Below are 18,615 nucleotides of genomic sequence, written 5' to 3' on the forward strand. Positions count from 1 at the left end.
GCAGATGGATCCTGGTGCCGTTCGGATGCTGAAAGAGCAGAAGCTTTCGCCGAACACCTTTACAACGCCTTCTCTCCGTTCGACTGCTGCACTGCCGAAGAACATGCTGAAACAGCCCGGTTTCTCAATAGCCCAAGCTCTCCCGGTCCCCCGTTGGAACCAGTCGACCCCTGAGGAAGTTGCGCAGGAGATTGCTCTACTGAAGAACAACAAATCTCCAGGCCTGGATCGTATAGATGCGGCGGCCCTAAAAATGCTCCCATTCCGCTGCACACAAATGCTGGCCAGCATTTACAACAGCTGCTTCCGGCTAGGGTACTTCCCGGAAGAGTGGAAAAGAGCAGAGGTTATTGTCCTCCTCAAGCCTGGTAAGCCTGAAGCCAATCTCGCCTCCTATCGTCCGATTAGTTTGCTGGCAATCCTCTCCAAAATACTCGAAAGAGTATTTTTGCGCAGAGTATTGCCAGTACTGGATGAGGCTGGTTTGATCCCCGATCACCAGTTTGGCTTCAGGCGCTCCCACGGAACACCAGAGCAATGCCACCGGCTAGTCGAACGGATCCTCGAGGCATTCGAGCAAAAGAAATACTGCTGCGCTGTAATGCTCGACGTGAAGCAGGCATTCGACAGAGTTTGGCATCCTGGACTCCTCCATAAACTCAAATCCTACCTCCCAAGCCCCCATTTTACCCTCCTCAAATCCTACACTGAGGGAAGAGCATTCCAAGTCAGATGCGGAAGTGCAATAAGCCTACCCAGACTGATCAGAGCTGGAGTTCCGCAAGGCAGTGTGCTCGGACCAATACTGTACACCCTTTACACCGCAGACCTTCCCATAATCCCCTCCAGGAACCTAACTATAGCGACTTATGCAGATGACACGGCTTTCCTCGCCTCCTCATCCGACCCACGAGAAGCCTCCGAAACAATCCAAAGGCAAATGGACGCGCTACATCCCTGGCTCAGCAGGTGGAACATCGTAGTGAACGCGGAAAAATCTACCCAAACAACATTTGCACTAAGGAGAGGAGACTGCCCACCGGTCACGCTAAACGGAGTCATCATTCCCAACGCACCCGCACCCAAGTACCTAGGACTTACCCTGGACCGCAGGCTCACTTGGCGTCCCCACATCGTCAGCAAACGCATACAGGCCGATGCGCGTCTGAGGCAGATGCATTGGCTTATTGGGAGAGGGTCCAAGCTAAGGCAGAACCACAAAATCCTGGTGTACAAGGCAATTCTCAAGCCCATCTGGACCTACGGGATACAGCTATGGGGCACGGCAAGCCACACGAATCGCCTGCGTATACAGCGGTTCCAGAATAGGTGCTTGAGAATTGCCTGTAATGCGCATCCCTACCACGAGAATGTCGCCATACATAGGGAACTTGGAATCCCACAAGTCGCTGATGAAATCTCCAGGCTCAGCGAGAGATACCTGAAAAGGCTCGAAAACCACCCTAACCACCTCGCCACCAACCTTTAGACAATAGCCAAACAAGCAGACGTCTCATGAGGAGACACCCTCTCGATCTTCCACAACAATAGACAACACATATAAAACCCGCCACAAATACATGTACAATAGTATCCCTTAAGCTAATGTTCCCCCGCAAAACCATTTAATTATTGTCCACTAGGACAGATTTTAAATAAATAAACGCACGCTAAAAAAAAAAAAAAAAAAAAAAAAAAAAAAAACTAAATTGATGACGAGGTGTTTGGCAACTTGACACAATTCATTAAAGTCTTTATATTAATTATATGATAGGACAATATCATATGCGTCACTAAATTGATGACGAGGTATTTGGCAACTTGATATAATTCTTTAAAGTCTTTATATCAAAAATTATATGATAGGGACAATATCATATGCGTCACTAAATTGATGACGAGGTGTTTGGCAACTTGACACAATTCATTAAAGTCTTTATATTAATTATATGATAGGGACAATATCATATGCGTCACTAAATTGATGACGAGGTATTTGGCAACTTGATACAATTCTTTAAAGTTTTTATATCAAAAATTATATGATAGGGACAATATCATATGCGTCACTAAATTGATGACGAGGTGTTTGGCAACTTGACACAATTCATTAAAGTCTTTATATTAATTATATGATAGGGACAATATCATATGCGTCACTAAATTGATGACGAGGTATTTGGCAACTTGATACAATTCTTTAAAGTTTTTATATCAAAAATTATATGATAGGGACAATATCATATGCGTCACTAAATTGATGACGAGGTGTTTGGCAACTTGACACAATTCATTAAAGTCTTTATATTAATTATATGATAGAGACAATATCATATGCGTCACTAAATTGATGACGAGGTATTTGGCAACTTGATAAATTCTTTAAAGTCTTTATATCAAAAATTATATGATAGGGACAATATCATATGCGTCACTAAATTGATGACGAGGTGTTTGGCAACTTGACACAATTCATTAAAGTCTTTATATTAATTATATGATAGGGACAATATCATATGCGTCACTAAATTGATGACGAGGTATTTGGCAACTTGATACAATTCTTTAAAGTTTTTATATCAAAAATTATATGATAGGGACAATATCATATGCGTCACTAAATTGATGACGAGGTGTTTGGCAACTTGACACAATTCATTAAAGTCTTTATATTAATTATATGATAGGGACAATATCATATGCGTCACTAAATTGATGACGAGGTATTTGGCAACGTGATAGAATTCTTTAAAGTCTTTATATCAAAAATTATACGATAGGGACAATATCATATGCGTCACTAAATTGATGACGAGGTATTTGGCAACTTGATATAATTCTTTAAGTCTTTATATCAAAAATTATATGATAGGGACAATATCATATGCGTCACTAAATTGATGACGAGGTGTTTGTTTGGCTACAGGAAAAATCATTTATTTATCGAATCATCAAGCAAAGGATAAGCTTCAGTGGATCGCAGTATGGCAGCTGCTCAACCACTTACAACACCTTGCCTGTTACAAAAGTCGTTTACAATTGATTCTAGGCTTTGTCATTGTATTAAATAATGCTTTTATATGTAACTAGCGCGGCATCAGGTGATCGAAGATCCTCCTAATTTACTATGTTACAAATTACATTGGCATCACATCCATTGTCGTTTATAAAATAAATTATAAACTTTAAATGGTTTAGAAGCCATACAATGCAAATTGCCCCTTATTTATCATTGCAGTCCAGCACGGATACGACCTTAGAGGCGTTCAGGCATAATCCAACGGACGTAGCGTCATACCACTGTTCGCTCGAACAAGTATTGTGCCATTGGTCCGTACCTGCGGTTCCTCTCGTACTACGCAGGAATGCTGTCGCAACAACGTTTTGTCATTAGTAGGGTAAAACTAACCTGTCTCACGACGGTCTAAACCCAGCTCACGTTCCCTTGCATGGGTGAACAATCCAACGCTTGGTGAATTTTGCTTCACAATGATAGGAAGAGCCGACATCGAAGGATCAAAAAGCGACGTCGCTATGAACGCTTGGCCGCCACAAGCCAGTTATCCCTATGGTAACTTTTCTGACACCTCTTGTTAAAAACTCTTTAAACCAAAAGGATCGATAGGCCGAGCTTTTGCTGTCCCTGTGTGTACTGAACACCGAGATCAAGTCAGCATTTGCCCTTTTGCTCTATGTGTGGTTTCTGTCCGCACTGAGCTGGCCTTGGGACACCTCCGTTATTATTTGAGAGATGTACCGCCCCAGTCAAACTCCCTACCTGGCAATGTCCTTGAATTGGATCATACCTGAGTAATTGGAGTTATACCAAATTTTCAAATCAAAAATACATAAATGCATCGTTTTATTAAAGAATTTGTTTGCGATTATATAACAAACTCGTGATACTTTGATCAAGAAGCTTGCATCAAAACCCAATACCATAAGATATAATAAATATATCCGTATAATGGCTAGGAAATGATACACGTTCCATTTAATCAAGTAAGTAAGGAAACAATAAGAGTAGTGGTATTTCATTGACGATACCAAACCGAGGTCTAATATCTCCCACTTATTCTACACCTCTTATGTCTCCTTACACTGCCAGATTAGAGTCAAGCTCAAAAGGGTCTTCTTTCCCCGCTAATTATTCCAAGCCCGTTCCCTTGGCTGTGGTTTCGCTAGATAGTAGATAGGGACAGTAGGAATCTCGTTAATCCATTCATGCGCGTCACTAATTAGATGACGAGGCATTTGGCTACCTTAAGAGAGTCATAGTTACTCCCGCCGTTGACCCGCGCTTACTTGAATTTCTTCACTTTGACATTCAGAGCACTGGGCAGAAATCACATTGTGTCAACACCCGCTAGGGCCATCACAATGCTTTGTTTTAATTAGACAGTCGGATTCCCCAAGTCCGTGCCAGTTCTGAATTGATTGTTAATTGATAATCGTTATAATTGATAAGAACTAATTGGTTTAACCCAAATAGTATTCTTAAAAATTTTAGCAAGAAAGTTCCACAATTGGCTACGTAACTAAACTATCCGGGGAACAAGTAACTAACATAAATGCTAGAAACTCTATTTACCCAGAACGAGCACATAAACCATGTTATTGTTTCCCAATCAAGCCCGACTATCTCAATCTTCAGAGCCAATCCTTATCCCGAAGTTACGGATCTAATTTGCCGACTTCCCTTACCTACATTATTCTATCGACTAGAGACTCTTCACCTTGGAGACCAGCTGCGGATATTGGTACGGCCTGTTGAGAAGTTTGCGTGTCCCCACCATAAATTTTCAAGGTCCGAGGAGAAAATATCGACACAACAGTATATGTCATGCTCTTCTAGCCCATCTACCATATCTCTCTGCGAAAGACTTCCATGGTAGTACGGCTATAAAACAGAAAAGAAAACTCTTCCGATATCTCTCGACGGCTTCTTTATGGTCGTTCCTGTTGCCAGGATGAGCACGAGGCCCATATTTAATAACAAACGGATACTCAACAGGTTACGGAATTGGAACCGTATTCCCTTTCGTTCAAAATTATTCAAGTGTATTATATTCGCTTTGTTTATATAGTTAGGCATTTTTGTTTTACTTGAAAATTTTCGGCTTTCGCCTTGAACTTAGGACCGACTAACTCGTGATCAACCACTGTTCACACGAAACCCTTCTCCACTTCAGTCCTCCAAGGTCTCATTCGATTATTTGCTACTACCACCAAGATCTGTACCAATGGCAGCTCCATGCAGGCTTACGCCAAACACTTCTACGCATACCATTGTACCTTCCTACTCACTAAAGTTTCAAAATTTATATCACAAGTAATATAAATCATCTACTTTAGCGGTAATGTATAGGTATACAACTTAAGCGCCATCCATTTTAAGGGCTAGTTGCTTCGGCAGGTGAGTTGTTACACACTCCTTAGCGGATTTCGACTTCCATGATCACCGTCCTGCTGTTTTAAGCAACCAACGCCTTTCATGGTATCTGCATGAGTTGTTAATTTGGGCACCGTAACATTACGTTTGGTTCATCCCACAGCGCCAGTTCTGCTTACCAAAAGTGGCCCACTGGGCACATTATATCATAACCTTGAACTTCATATCAAGAAAGTTAAGGTTCTTACCCATTTAAAGTTTGAGAATAGGTTAAGATCGTTTCGACCCTAAGGCCTCTAATCATTCGCTTTACCAGATAAGATTATTTTATATAATATTAAAATGCACCAGCTATCCTGAGGGAAACTTCGGAAGGAACCAGCTACTAGATGGTTCGATTGGTCTTTCGCCCCTATACTCAATTCTGACAATCGATTTGCACGTCAGAACTGTTTCGGTCTTCCATCAGGGTTTCCCCTGACTTCAACCTGATCAAGTATAGTTCACCATCTTTCGGGTCACAGCATATATGCTCAAGGTACGTTCCAGTTAGAGGCATAAATAATATAAATATACATTATACATAACTATATAGAACGCCCCGGGATTGTGTTAATTAGCTATAAATAGCTAAAAAACTAATCCCATTATTAGTCAAGTTAATTACGCTATTAGGTTTACATCCCAATAACTTGCACATATGTTAGACTCCTTGGTCCGTGTTTCAAGACGGGTCCCGAAGGTATCCTGAATCTTTCGCATTGTTAATCATACAAGAGCATATAATAAACACAAAAATCAATGATAATTATGCCATTATATAATTCCGAAAAATTAACGCTCTGTAATAATATAAATCTATCAGCACTTTATCAAATTAATAACATTTATTCTGTGTTAAAATGCAAGCAATTTAATTGGAATAAACTATAAGTTATATTTTATGATAAATTTGGGATATGCTAATAGATTACAATGTCCTTATATGGAAAAAATGCACATTATTCTTAATAATATTATTTAAATATTACAATTTTAATGATGAATTTTCCATAACGGATATTCAGGTTCATCGGGCTTAACCTCTAAGCAGTTTCACGTACTGTTTAACTCTCTATTCAGAGTTCTTTTCAACTTTCCCTCACGGTACTTGTTTACTATCGGTCTCATGGTTATATTTAGTTTTAGATGGAGTTTACCACCCACTTAGTGCTGCACTATCAAGCAACACGACTCTTTGGAAACATCATCTAGTAATCATTAACGTTATACGGGCCTGGCACCCTCTATGGGTAAATGGCCTCATTTAAGAAGGACTTAAATCATTAATTTCTCATACTAGAATATTGACGCTCCATACACTGCATCTCACATTTGCCATATAGACAAAGTGACTTAGTGCTGAACTGTTTTCTTTTCGCTCGCCGCTACTAAGAAAATCCTTGTTAGTTTCTTTTCCTCCCCTAATTAATATGCTTAAATTCAGGGGGTAGTCCCATATGAGTTGAGGTTGTATATATAACTATTTTTTGCCATAAATTCTTTATATATAAATGATAAAACAATCAATTAAATTCGTTATAAATAGTTCCAATAGTTCTTGTAAGCAAAGTTATTTTTTATCCATTTAACGAACCAACGAAGAATAATAACAAAACCAAGATTTTTCTTTTTCCGAATCATTAATAAGAGACAATTCTAGATGAAAAATATTTCAATTTTTTATGCTAGACATTTCTCAGTATTATTTGATTGAAAAAGAAAATATTTCTCTTCGTTTTTCACATTCAAATGTGAGATAATGTTTTTCATTTCTTTTTTAATATTATGAATAAAATCATTATTTAATCCAATAATATACCATATGCTTATAAAAAATTTATAAACAACTTAATTAGCATAGTCTTACAACCCTCAACCATATGTAGTCCAAGCAGCACTATAAAATTAATTAAAGTACATAACAGCATGGACTGCGATATGCGTTCAAAATGTCGATGTTCATGTGTCCTGCAGTTCACACGATGACGCACAGTTTGCTGCGTTCTTCATCGACCCATGAGCCGAGTGATCCACCGCTTAGAGTTTTATAATTCATTTTTATATAATATCAATATTGTTTTTATTGAAAGAAATTAAAAATACACCATTTTACTGGCATATATCAATTCCTTCAATAAATTTATTTTTATACCTAAAAATAAATGTTGCGATATGTCTTAGTTTCATATAAGCATTATGTATCATAAAAATCTGGTTATGGTTTGCTATTTTGGGTGACACATACTGCAAAATTTATATAAAACATTAACCTGATGGATGACAGGTACAAACATTGTATATTTTAGGTTGTTGCATTAGCCAACGTATGCTCATAACATAGATGAACAATACATATTCGCAACGCGTGTATATTATGGTCCATATACACACACACTTATTTTGAATACCACATTCAAAATTATTTTAATTTTAATTCGACTTCTACTTTCAAATTTTGTTCAGTTTCTTCGATTTCCATTTTCGAGAATTTGTTTTTATAGGAAACGCCATTGTTGTAGTAGGTACTGCCACAAATACGCACAACAACATTAATAATGTTAAAGTCTTTTTATGAGGTTGCCAAGCCCCACATATAAAATAAAAGCCATCTTCATTTTATTTTGACTTTAACTTTTGATTCCGTGGAATCATTTTGTAATATTTTTATTTTGGTAAATTGTATTTATTTGTATTATAACAAATGTTTATTAACGATAAGGATATTATACAATAATGATCCTTCCGCAGGTTCACCTACGGAAACCTTGTTACGACTTTTACTTCCTCTAAATAATCAAGTTCGGTCAACTTTTGCGAAACAACCGTAACACGCAAGGCGTCACAGTGATCACGTCCGGAGACCTCACTAAATAATTCAATCGGTAGTAGCGACGGGCGGTGTGTACAAAGGGCAGGGACGTAATCAATGCGAGTTAATGACTCACACTTACTGGGAATTCCAAGTTCATGTGAACAGTTTCAGTTCACAATCCCAAGCATGAAAGTGGTTCAGCGGTTTACCCGGACCTCTCGGTCTAGGAAATACACGTTGATACTTTCATTGTAGCGCGCGTGCAGCCCAGGACATCTAAGGGCATCACAGACCTGTTATTGCTCAATCTCATTATTGCTAGACGCAATTTGTCCATTTAAGAAGCTAGTGTCCTTATAATGGGACAAACCAACAGGTACGGCTCCACTTACATAAACACATTCAAACACAATAAACATTTTACTGCCACCATGAATGAAGGCTACATAAGCTTCAGCACCATAATCCTGAAGATATCTATTTAATATATTTGAGTCTCGTTCGTTATCGGAATTAACCAGACAAATCACTCCACGAACTAAGAACGGCCATGCACCACCACCCATAGATTCGAGAAAGAGCTATCAATCTGTCTTACACACTTATGTTCGGACCTGGTAAGTTTTCCCGTGTTGAGTCAAATTAAGCCGCAGGCTCCACTCCTGGTGGTGCCCTTCCGTCAATTCCTTTAAGTTTCAGCTTTGCAACCATACTTCCCCCGGAGCCCAAAAGCTTTGGTTTCCCGGGAAGCGACTGAGAGAGCCATAAAAGTAGCTACACCCAATTGCTAGCTGGCATCGTTTATGGTTAGAACTAGGGCGGTATCTGATCGCCTTCGAACCTCTAACTTTCGTTCTTGATTAATGAAAACATCTTTGGCAAATGCTTTCGCTTAAGTTAGTCTTACGACGGTCCAAGAATTTCACCTCTCGCGTCGTAATACTAATGCCCCCAAACTGCTTCTATTAATCATTACCTCTTGATCTGAAAACCAATGAAAGCAGAACAGAGGTCTTATTTCATTATCCCATGCACAGAATATTCAGGCATTTGAAGCCTGCTTTAAGCACTCTAATTTGTTCAAAGTAATAGTACCGGCCCACAATAACACTCGTTTAAGAGCACTAGTGCAGGTTTTTAAATAGGAGGAACATATGAAAAAATACAAGTATTTAATCACATATAAGAACTCCACCGGTAATACGCTTACATACATAAAGGTATAGTACTAACCACAATTGTAAGTTGTACTACCCGTATGAAGCACAAGTTCAACTACGAACGTTTTAACCGCAACAACTTTAATATACGCTATTGGAGCTGGAATTACCGCGGCTGCTGGCACCAGACTTGCCCTCCAATTGGTCCTTGTTAAAGGATTTAAAGTGTACTCATTCCAATTACAGGGCCTCGGATATGAGTCCTGTATTGTTATTTTTCGTCACTACCTCCCCGAGCTGGGAGTGGGTAATTTACGCGCCTGCTGCCTTCCTTAGATGTGGTAGCCGTTTCTCAGGCTCCCTCTCCGGAATCGAACCCTGATTCCCCGTTACCCGTTGCAACCATGGTAGTCCTAGATACTACCATCAAAAGTTGATAGGGCAGACATTTGAAAGATCTGTCGTCGGTACAAGACCATACGATCTGCATGTTATCTAGAGTTCAACCAATATAACGATCTTGCGATCGCTTGGTTTTAGCCTAATAAAAGCACATGTCCCATAAGGTTCATGTTTTAATTGCATGTATTAGCTCTAGAATTACCACAGTTATCCAAGTAACTGTTAACGATCTAAGGAACCATAACTGATATAATGAGCCTTTTGCGGTTTCACTTTTAATTCGTGTGTACTTAGACATGCATGGCTTAATCTTTGAGACAAGCATATAACTACTGGCAGGATCAACCAGAATAATGTTTTTCCTTCATATTCCATTCATATATTTTGAATCGAAATAAGCAATATAATAGATATATAGATATATAGATTTTTCACTTTATATAATTCCATGATTTTTATTATATTGAATAAAATTCAATATTTCGCCTTTGGGTAAAATTTTAAATATATAAGTAAAAAAATCCATTCGATTACGGCCATTTTTATATAGCATTCGTAATCCATATTTTCATTTTTAATTTATACTTGTTTTACCAATATAACAAGAATTTCATCTAATTATTGTAATATATATATTTCTATAATTTTATCTTTTTATACATACATATTTCATTATAAAATATCATTTTATTTCCAACATACATAATTATTGTATCCACACATGTACAATTTTTGTTTAACCAATATAAATATTAAGTTAAATCATTTGCATTTTGAAGATAAATTTAAAATTTATCTCTTTTCATATATATCTCTGGTAATATATAACATAAAACCAAGCGCATATGATAATATTTCCACATTTAATATATAATTTTATATTTCTTTCATAAGAATCCATATTTGTATTATACCGTAACGATATAATAATCCAACTATACGGCAGGTAATAAATTAATATTTGCCTGCCTCCAAAAATTAACGATAATATATGGAAACGATTTGTTATTCTATATATAATAGAAACTTGACTTTTGTTTCAACGATATTATCTATAAAGCGTATATTCCTATTATCCGCGGAGCCAAGTCCCGTGTTCTATAGAACTGAGAAACAAATTTGTACGGATAATAATATACTTTATTGTATGTAACCAATATAAACATAATCCGAAATAAATATTTCGAATAATGCGGGAGGTCGGCAACCACTGCCTACCTATAGTAGTTTTTGAACCCGCTGTCCTCAAAGCGGGTATTTTCAATTCCGTTTGCCACCCAACATACGGGCTATTCTCTTATATATTAAGAGATTATAGGAACATTTCATTTTTTTTCCATTATTCATATATAATATGATTATTTTTTCCCTTATACATATAATAATTAATCATTTTCATATGTATATTATTTAATTTACTCATATTATTGCCAAAATCATATGAATACATAAGTTTTGAACAATATGAGAGGTCGGCAACCACTGCCTACCTATAGTAGTTTTTGAACCCTCTGTCGTAATTCCGGTCGTTTACACTACTATACCCTCTCACTATAATGGCTTTTCTCTATAATACTAAGAGAATGTGGGATATTTTCAGCATTTTTTCCCTTATACATATAATAATTAATCATTTTCATATGTATATTATTTAATTTACTCATATTATTGCCAAAATCATATGAATACATAAGTTTTGAACAATATGAGAGGTCGGCAACCACTGCCTACCTATAGTAGTTTTTGAACCCTCTGTCGTAATTCCGGTCGTTTACACTACTATACCCTCTCACTATAATGGCTTTTCTCTATAATACTAAGAGAATGTGGGATATTTTCAGCATTTTTTCCCTTATACATATAATAATTAATCATTTTCATATGTATATTATTTAATTTACTCATATTATTGCCAAAATCATATGAATACATAAGTTTTGAACAATATGAGAGGTCGGCAACCACTGCCTACCTATAGTAGTTTTTGAACCCTCTGTCGTAATTCCGGTCGTTTACACTACTATACCCTCTCACTATAATGGCTTTTCTCTATAATACTAAGAGAATGTGGGATATTTTCAGAATTTTTTCCCTTATACATATAATAATTAATCATTTTCATATGTATATTATTTAATTTACTCATATTATTGCCAAAATCATATGAATACATAAGTTTTGAACAATATGAGAGGTCGGCAACCACTGCCTACCTATAGTAGTTTTTGAACCCTCTGTCGTAATTCCGGTCGTTTACACTACTATACCCTCTCACTATAATGGCTTTTCTCTATTATACTAAGAGAATGTGGGATATTTTCAGCATTTTTTCCCTTATACATATAATAATTAATAATTTTCATATGTATATTATTTAATTTACTCATATAATTGCCAAAATCATATGAATACATAAGTTTTGAACAATATGAGAGGTCGGCAACCACTGCCTACCTATAGTAGTTTTTGAACCCTCTGTCGTAATTCCGGTCGTTTACACTACTATACCCTCTCACTATAATGGCTTTTCTCTATAATACTAAGAGAATGTGGGAATATTTCAGCATTTTTTCCCCTATACATATAATAATTAATAATTTTCATATGTATATTATTTAATTTACTCATATAATTGCCAAAATCATATGAATACATAAGTTTTGAACAATATGAGAGGTCGGCAACCACTGCCTACCTATAGTAGTTTTTGAACCCTCTGTCGTAATTCCGGTCGTTTACACTACTATACCCTCTCACTATAATGGCTTTTCTCTATAATACTAAGAGAATGTGGGAATATTTCAGCATTTTTTCCCCTATACATATAATAATTAATAATTTTCATATGTATATTATTTAATTTACTCATATAATTGCCAAAATCATATAAATACATAAGTTTTGAACAATATCAGAGGTCAGCAACGGTCTTTCCTCTATAATACTAAGATAATATGGGAATATTTTCAGCATTTTTTCCCTTATACATTTATACATATAATAATTAATCATTTTCATATGTATATTATTTAATTTACTCATATTATTGCCAAAATCATATAAATACATAAGTTTTGAACAATATCAGAGGTCAGCAACGGTCTTTCCTCTATAATACTAAGATAATGTGGGAATATTTCATCATTTTTTCCTTTATACATTTATACATATAATATTTAATCATTTTATATGTATATTATTTAATTTACTCATATAATTGCCAAAATCATATAAATACATAAGTTTTGAACAATATCAGAGGTCGGCAACGGTCTTTCCTCTATAATACTAAGATAATATGGGAATATTTCAGCATTTTTTCCCTTATACATATAATAATTAATCATTTTCATATGTATATTATTTAATTTACTCGTATAATTGCCAAAATCCTATGAAGACATAAGAGAATACAATATGAGAGGTCGGCGCAACCATAATATAGTAGTTGATGACGAGGTGTTTGGCAACTTGATACAATTCTTTAAAAAGTCTTTATATTAATTATATGATAGGGACAATATCATATGCGTCACTAAATTGATGACGAGGTGTTTGGCAACGTGACACAAATCATTAAAGTCTTTATATTAATTATATGATAGAGACAATATCATATGCGTCACTAAATTGATGACGAGGTATTTGGCAACTTGATAGAATTCTTTAAAGTCTTTATATCAAAAATTATATGATAGGGACAATATCATATGCGTCACTAAATTGATGACGAGGTGTTTGGCAACTTGACACAATTCATTAAAGTCTTTATATTAATTATATGATAGAGACAATATCATATGCGTCACTAAATTGATGACGAGGTATTTGGCAACTTGATATAATTCTTTAAAGTCTTTATATCAAATATTATATGATAGGGACAATATCATATGCGTCACTAAATTGATCAGTCGCGATCGAACACTCGACGAGTGCAGACGTGCCTGCGGATCGACAGCAAATTGTTAGCAAATTGTTCACAGTTGTAAGTCCCGTTACTTGTGCCCAGCCACTTCGCGTCGCGTGATCTTGTCGCGCGTTTTGATTGGCCCAGCCAACGTACCTAACGGTAGTTCGCACTAACACCATCGCACACCCGAGTGTGCGTGTTATCAGCGCAAAAAACCCAGTGCTCGAAGCAGCGGTATAATTGCAAAGCAGCAGCCACGTGCTGCCTGGCTCACCGGCTTACGGTGCCCAGCTTCCCCCCCCCCCCCCCTCCTCACTCCTTATCAACTTTGGAGAAGATGGACTGGCAGGCCCCCCCGCGCACCCACAAGCTTGGAACAACACCACGCAAAAAGGCTCTGAGAACACGCAAGAGCAGCTCCAGCAGCGAGGGAAGCACCTCGCATACAGAGCCGGGCGAGATAAAGCGAAAACCGGCAAAGAAAGCACAGGGAGAGGAGCTGGAAGATAAGCCAAGCACTAGCGCAGCTCTGCGCAAGAAGCTCGCCAACAACGCCTTCGCTTTACTCTCGACCGAAGAAGACGAGTACGACCAAGAGAGCTCTGATGACGAACCCGGACCTAAAGACGATTCCAAGCCCAAGACCCCCGAGAAACCAAAGCCCACCCCGAAGACCATCAAGCCACCTCCGATTTTTATCCCCGATGTGACCAACATCTCGGCACTCGTCAAGATGATCACGACTCTTGTAGGCCCGAAGAACAATTTTACCTACAAGACCGTGAATGGCAACAACGTACGTGTCATGATGCCGGACAAAGAGTCCTATACAGCTCTGCGTCTCCAACTTGTGGCCCAAAACAAGAGGCATCGGACTTTCCAGCCGAAAGATGAACGTGCATACAAGGTTGTCATCAAAGGACTCCACCACTCCACCGATCGTGAGGAAATCATTGAAGACCTTCGCAGACAAGGGCACGCTGTTAGAGATCTGCACAATCCCATTGGCAGAAGAACTAAAGAACCGCTGGGAATATTCTTCGCCAACCTGGAGCCTTCCAGCAACAACAAAGACGTCTACCAAGTCAAGCGGATCTGCAGGTCGGTAGTAACCATTGAACCGCCGCAGAAGTTCAACGACGTGCCTCAATGCTTCAGGTGCCAAGGATTCGGTCATACACAGCGTTACTGCTTCCTGGAATACCGATGTGTAAAGTGTGGAGGCCCTCACGAATCGAGGGCATGTGAGAAGAGGGAGGACGACAAAGCGTGCTGCTTCCACTGCCAGGCGGACCATCCTGCGTCTTTCAAGGGATGCCCTGCATACAAAAGGGCCAAAGCACTCGCTGCTCCGAAAACAAGGCCCGTCGCTAATGCTAACAAGGCGCCGCCCGTGGCATCACCAAACGTCACCTCTGGCAGGAGCTACCGAGACGCCCTCAACGGAGTGCACGCAGCACCGCAGAATCCCACAACCCCAGTCCAAACCCAAACAGAAACCCCACACTCCGGTCAGATAGAAGCGATGTTCGCTCGCATGGAAGGAATGATGGAAAGGATGATGGAGCGCATGTTCACCCAGATGACACAGCTGGTGGCCACCATTCTCAACAGCAAGTCATGCAACTAAAGCTCCACCTAGTCGTCTGGAATGCGAACGGCCTGCAGAACAGCAAGGCCATAGTCGAGCACCATCTGAAGACCCACCAGATCGATATCCTACTCGTAGCCGAAACCCACTTCTCCCCCAGATCCCACTTTAATATCAGCGGATATGACCTCATCCATGCAGACCATCCTTCTGGCAGAGCACGCGGTGGAGCAGCCATCCTCATCAGGAGCGGTATTCAATACCTAGAGCTGCCCGCGTTTCAGCAAGACTGGGCACAATGTCCTGTCATCAGGATTGTCAGCCCGCAAGGAGATTTAGACATTGGAGCGGTCTACTTTCCCCCCAGATACCGCATAACAGCATCTCACCTCAGTGAGTTCTTCGAGCATTTTGGGCCCCGCTTCATAGCAGCTGGAGATTATAACGCCAAACATTCTTGGTGGGGATCGCGCGCCAACAACCCCAAAGGGAAAACTCTGTTTGGGTACCTGCAACGCCACCGACTGGACTGCCACTCCACTGGCGAGCCCACTCACTGGCCAACGAATCCCCTCAAGACTCCAGACCTACTGGACTTTGCTGTGTCGAAAGGCATAGGGCATGCGAAGATCAGCTGCACAACAAATGCTGATCTCCTGTCAGACCACTGTGCAATAAACGTGCTAATCAACACGCCAGTCCTCAGGAAAACCCCGCTCAGAAGGCTCACTGGAAAATATACCGACGCCGCCAAGTTCGCGTCCTGGATGCTCTCCACCGTCAATCCGAACCCCATCCTCAACACACCCAGGAACATTGATGAAGCTATCGGGAATCTCACCAGGCAGATGCAAAACGCTGCGGAATTCGCAAGCCCACCGCCACCAAAGACTGCGAGAACACCTAGCAGGGACCTCCACCTCTGGTCCCCGGAAATTGCGGCACTCGTGACTGAGAAGAGGCGTCTCAGGAGAGTTTGGTTCTTGACGCGCAATCCAAGAGACAAAACAGCGCTCAATCACGCCACAAAGGAGTTGAAGGACAAGATCTCCAGCCTACGCCAGGACTCCTTCCTCAGATTCCTCGAGGAACTCTCTCCCGGGGACCCAGACCACAATCTGTGGAACGTCACCCGCCACATTAAACGACCAGCCAAAAAGGTTTCCGCAGTGCGCAAAGCAGATGGATCCTGGTGCCGTTCGGATGCTGAAAGAGCAGAAGCTTTCGCCGAACACCTTTACAACGCCTTCTCTCCGTTCGACTGCTGCACTGCCGAAGAACATGCTGAAACAGCCCGGTTTCTCAATAGCCCAAGCTCTCCCGGTCCCCCGTTGGAACCAGTCGACCCTGAGGAAGTTGCGCAGGAGATTGCTCTACTGAAGAACAACAAATCTCCAGGCCTGGATCGTATAGATGCGGCGGCCCTAAAAATGCTCCCATTCCGCTGCACACAAATGCTGGCCAGCATTTACAACAGCTGCTTCCGGCTAGGGTACTTCCCGGAAGAGTGGAAAAGAGCAGAGGTTATTGTCCTCCTCAAGCCTGGTAAGCCTGAAGCCAATCTCGCCTCCTATCGTCCGATTAGTTTGCTGGCAATCCTCTCCAAAATACTCGAAAGAGTATTTTTGCGCAGAGTATTGCCAGTACTGGATGAGGCTGGTTTGATCCCCGATCACCAGTTTGGCTTCAGGCGCTCCCACGGAACACCAGAGCAATGCCACCGGCTAGTCGAACGGATCCTCGAGGCATTCGAGCAAAAGAAATACTGCTGCGCTGTAATGCTCGACGTGAAGCAGGCATTCGACAGAGTTTGGCATCCTGGACTCCTCCATAAACTCAAATCCTACCTCCCAAGCCCCCATTTTACCCTCCTCAAATCCTACACTGAGGGAAGAGCATTCCAAGTCAGATGCGGAAGTGCAATAAGCCTACCCAGACTGATCAGAGCTGGAGTTCCGCAAGGCAGTGTGCTCGGACCAATACTGTACACCCTTTACACCGCAGACCTTCCCATAATCCCCTCCAGGAACCTAACTATAGCGACTTATGCAGATGACACGGCTTTCCTCGCCTCCTCATCCGACCCACGAGAAGCCTCCGAAACAATCCAAAGGCAAATGGACGCGCTACATCCCTGGCTCAGCAGGTGGAACATCGTAGTGAACGCGGAAAAATCTACCCAAACAACATTTGCACTAAGGAGAGGAGACTGCCCACCGGTCACGCTAAACGGAGTCATCATTCCCAACGCACCCGCACCCAAGTACCTAGGACTTACCCTGGACCGCAGGCTCACTTGGCGTCCCCACATCGTCAGCAAACGCATACAGGCCGATGCGCGTCTGAGGCAGATGCATTGGCTTATTGGGAGAGGGTCCAAGCTAAGGCAGAACCACAAAATCCTGGTGTACAAGGCAATTCTCAAGCCCATCTGGACCTACGGGATACAGCTATGGGGCACGGCAAGCCACACGAATCGCCTGCGTATACAGCGGTTCCAGAATAGGTGCTTGAGAATTGCCTGTAATGCGCATCCCTACCACGAGAATGTCGCCATACATAGGGAACTTGGAATCCCACAAGTCGCTGATGAAATCTCCAGGCTCAGCGAGAGATACCTGAAAAGGCTCGAAAACCACCCTAACCACCTCGCCACCAACCTATTAGACAATAGCCAAACAAGCAGACGTCTCATGAGGAGACACCCTCTCGATCTTCCACAACAATAGACAACTCATATAAAACCCGCCACAAATACATGTACAATAGTATCCCTTAAGCTAATGTTCCCCCGCAAAACCATTTAATTATTGTCCACTAGGACAGATTTTAAATAAATAAACGCACGCTAAAAAAAAAAAAAAAAAAAAAAAAAAAAAAAAAAAAAAAAAAAAAAAAAAAAAAAAAAACTAAATTGATGACGAGGTATTTGGCAACTTGATACAATTCTTTAAAGTTTTTATATCAAAAATTATATGATAGGGACAATATCATATGCGTCACTAAATTGATGACGAGGTGTTTGGCAACTTGACACAATTCATTAAAGTCTTTATATTAATTATATGATAGAGACAATATCATATGCGTCACTAAATTGATGACGAGGTATTTGGCAACTTGATATAATTCTTTAAAGTCTTTATATCAAAAATTATATGATAGGGACAATATCATATGCGTCACTAAATTGATGACGAGGTGTTTGGCAACTTGACACAATTCATTAAAGTCTTTATATTAATTATATGATAGGGACAATATCATATGCGTCACTAAATTGATGACGAGGTATTTGGCAAC

At 40.0% G+C, this 18,615-nt stretch overlaps 3 non-coding genes across 3 annotated transcripts; all 3 read right to left on the minus strand.

Moving 5' to 3' along the window:
- Positions 1-2,943: 2,943 nt before the first annotated feature.
- LOC117149036 lies at positions 2,944-6,905 on the minus strand. Its single transcript, XR_004460006.1, has one exon. It is a non-coding gene; the product is annotated as a large subunit ribosomal RNA (ribosomal RNA).
- A 395-nt stretch (positions 6,906-7,300) lies between these two features.
- Positions 7,301-7,479, minus strand: LOC117149031. Its single transcript, XR_004460001.1, has one exon. It is a non-coding gene; the product is annotated as a 5.8S ribosomal RNA (ribosomal RNA).
- A 686-nt stretch (positions 7,480-8,165) lies between these two features.
- On the minus strand, positions 8,166-10,160 carry LOC117149034. The gene has a single exon (XR_004460004.1). It is a non-coding gene; the product is annotated as a small subunit ribosomal RNA (ribosomal RNA).
- Positions 10,161-18,615: the final 8,455 nt, after the last annotated feature.

The sequence above is a fragment of the Drosophila mauritiana genome, unplaced genomic scaffold (assembly GCF_004382145.1).
Source record: "Drosophila mauritiana strain mau12 unplaced genomic scaffold, ASM438214v1 U_10, whole genome shotgun sequence".
Taxonomy (NCBI): domain Eukaryota; kingdom Metazoa; phylum Arthropoda; class Insecta; order Diptera; family Drosophilidae; genus Drosophila; species Drosophila mauritiana.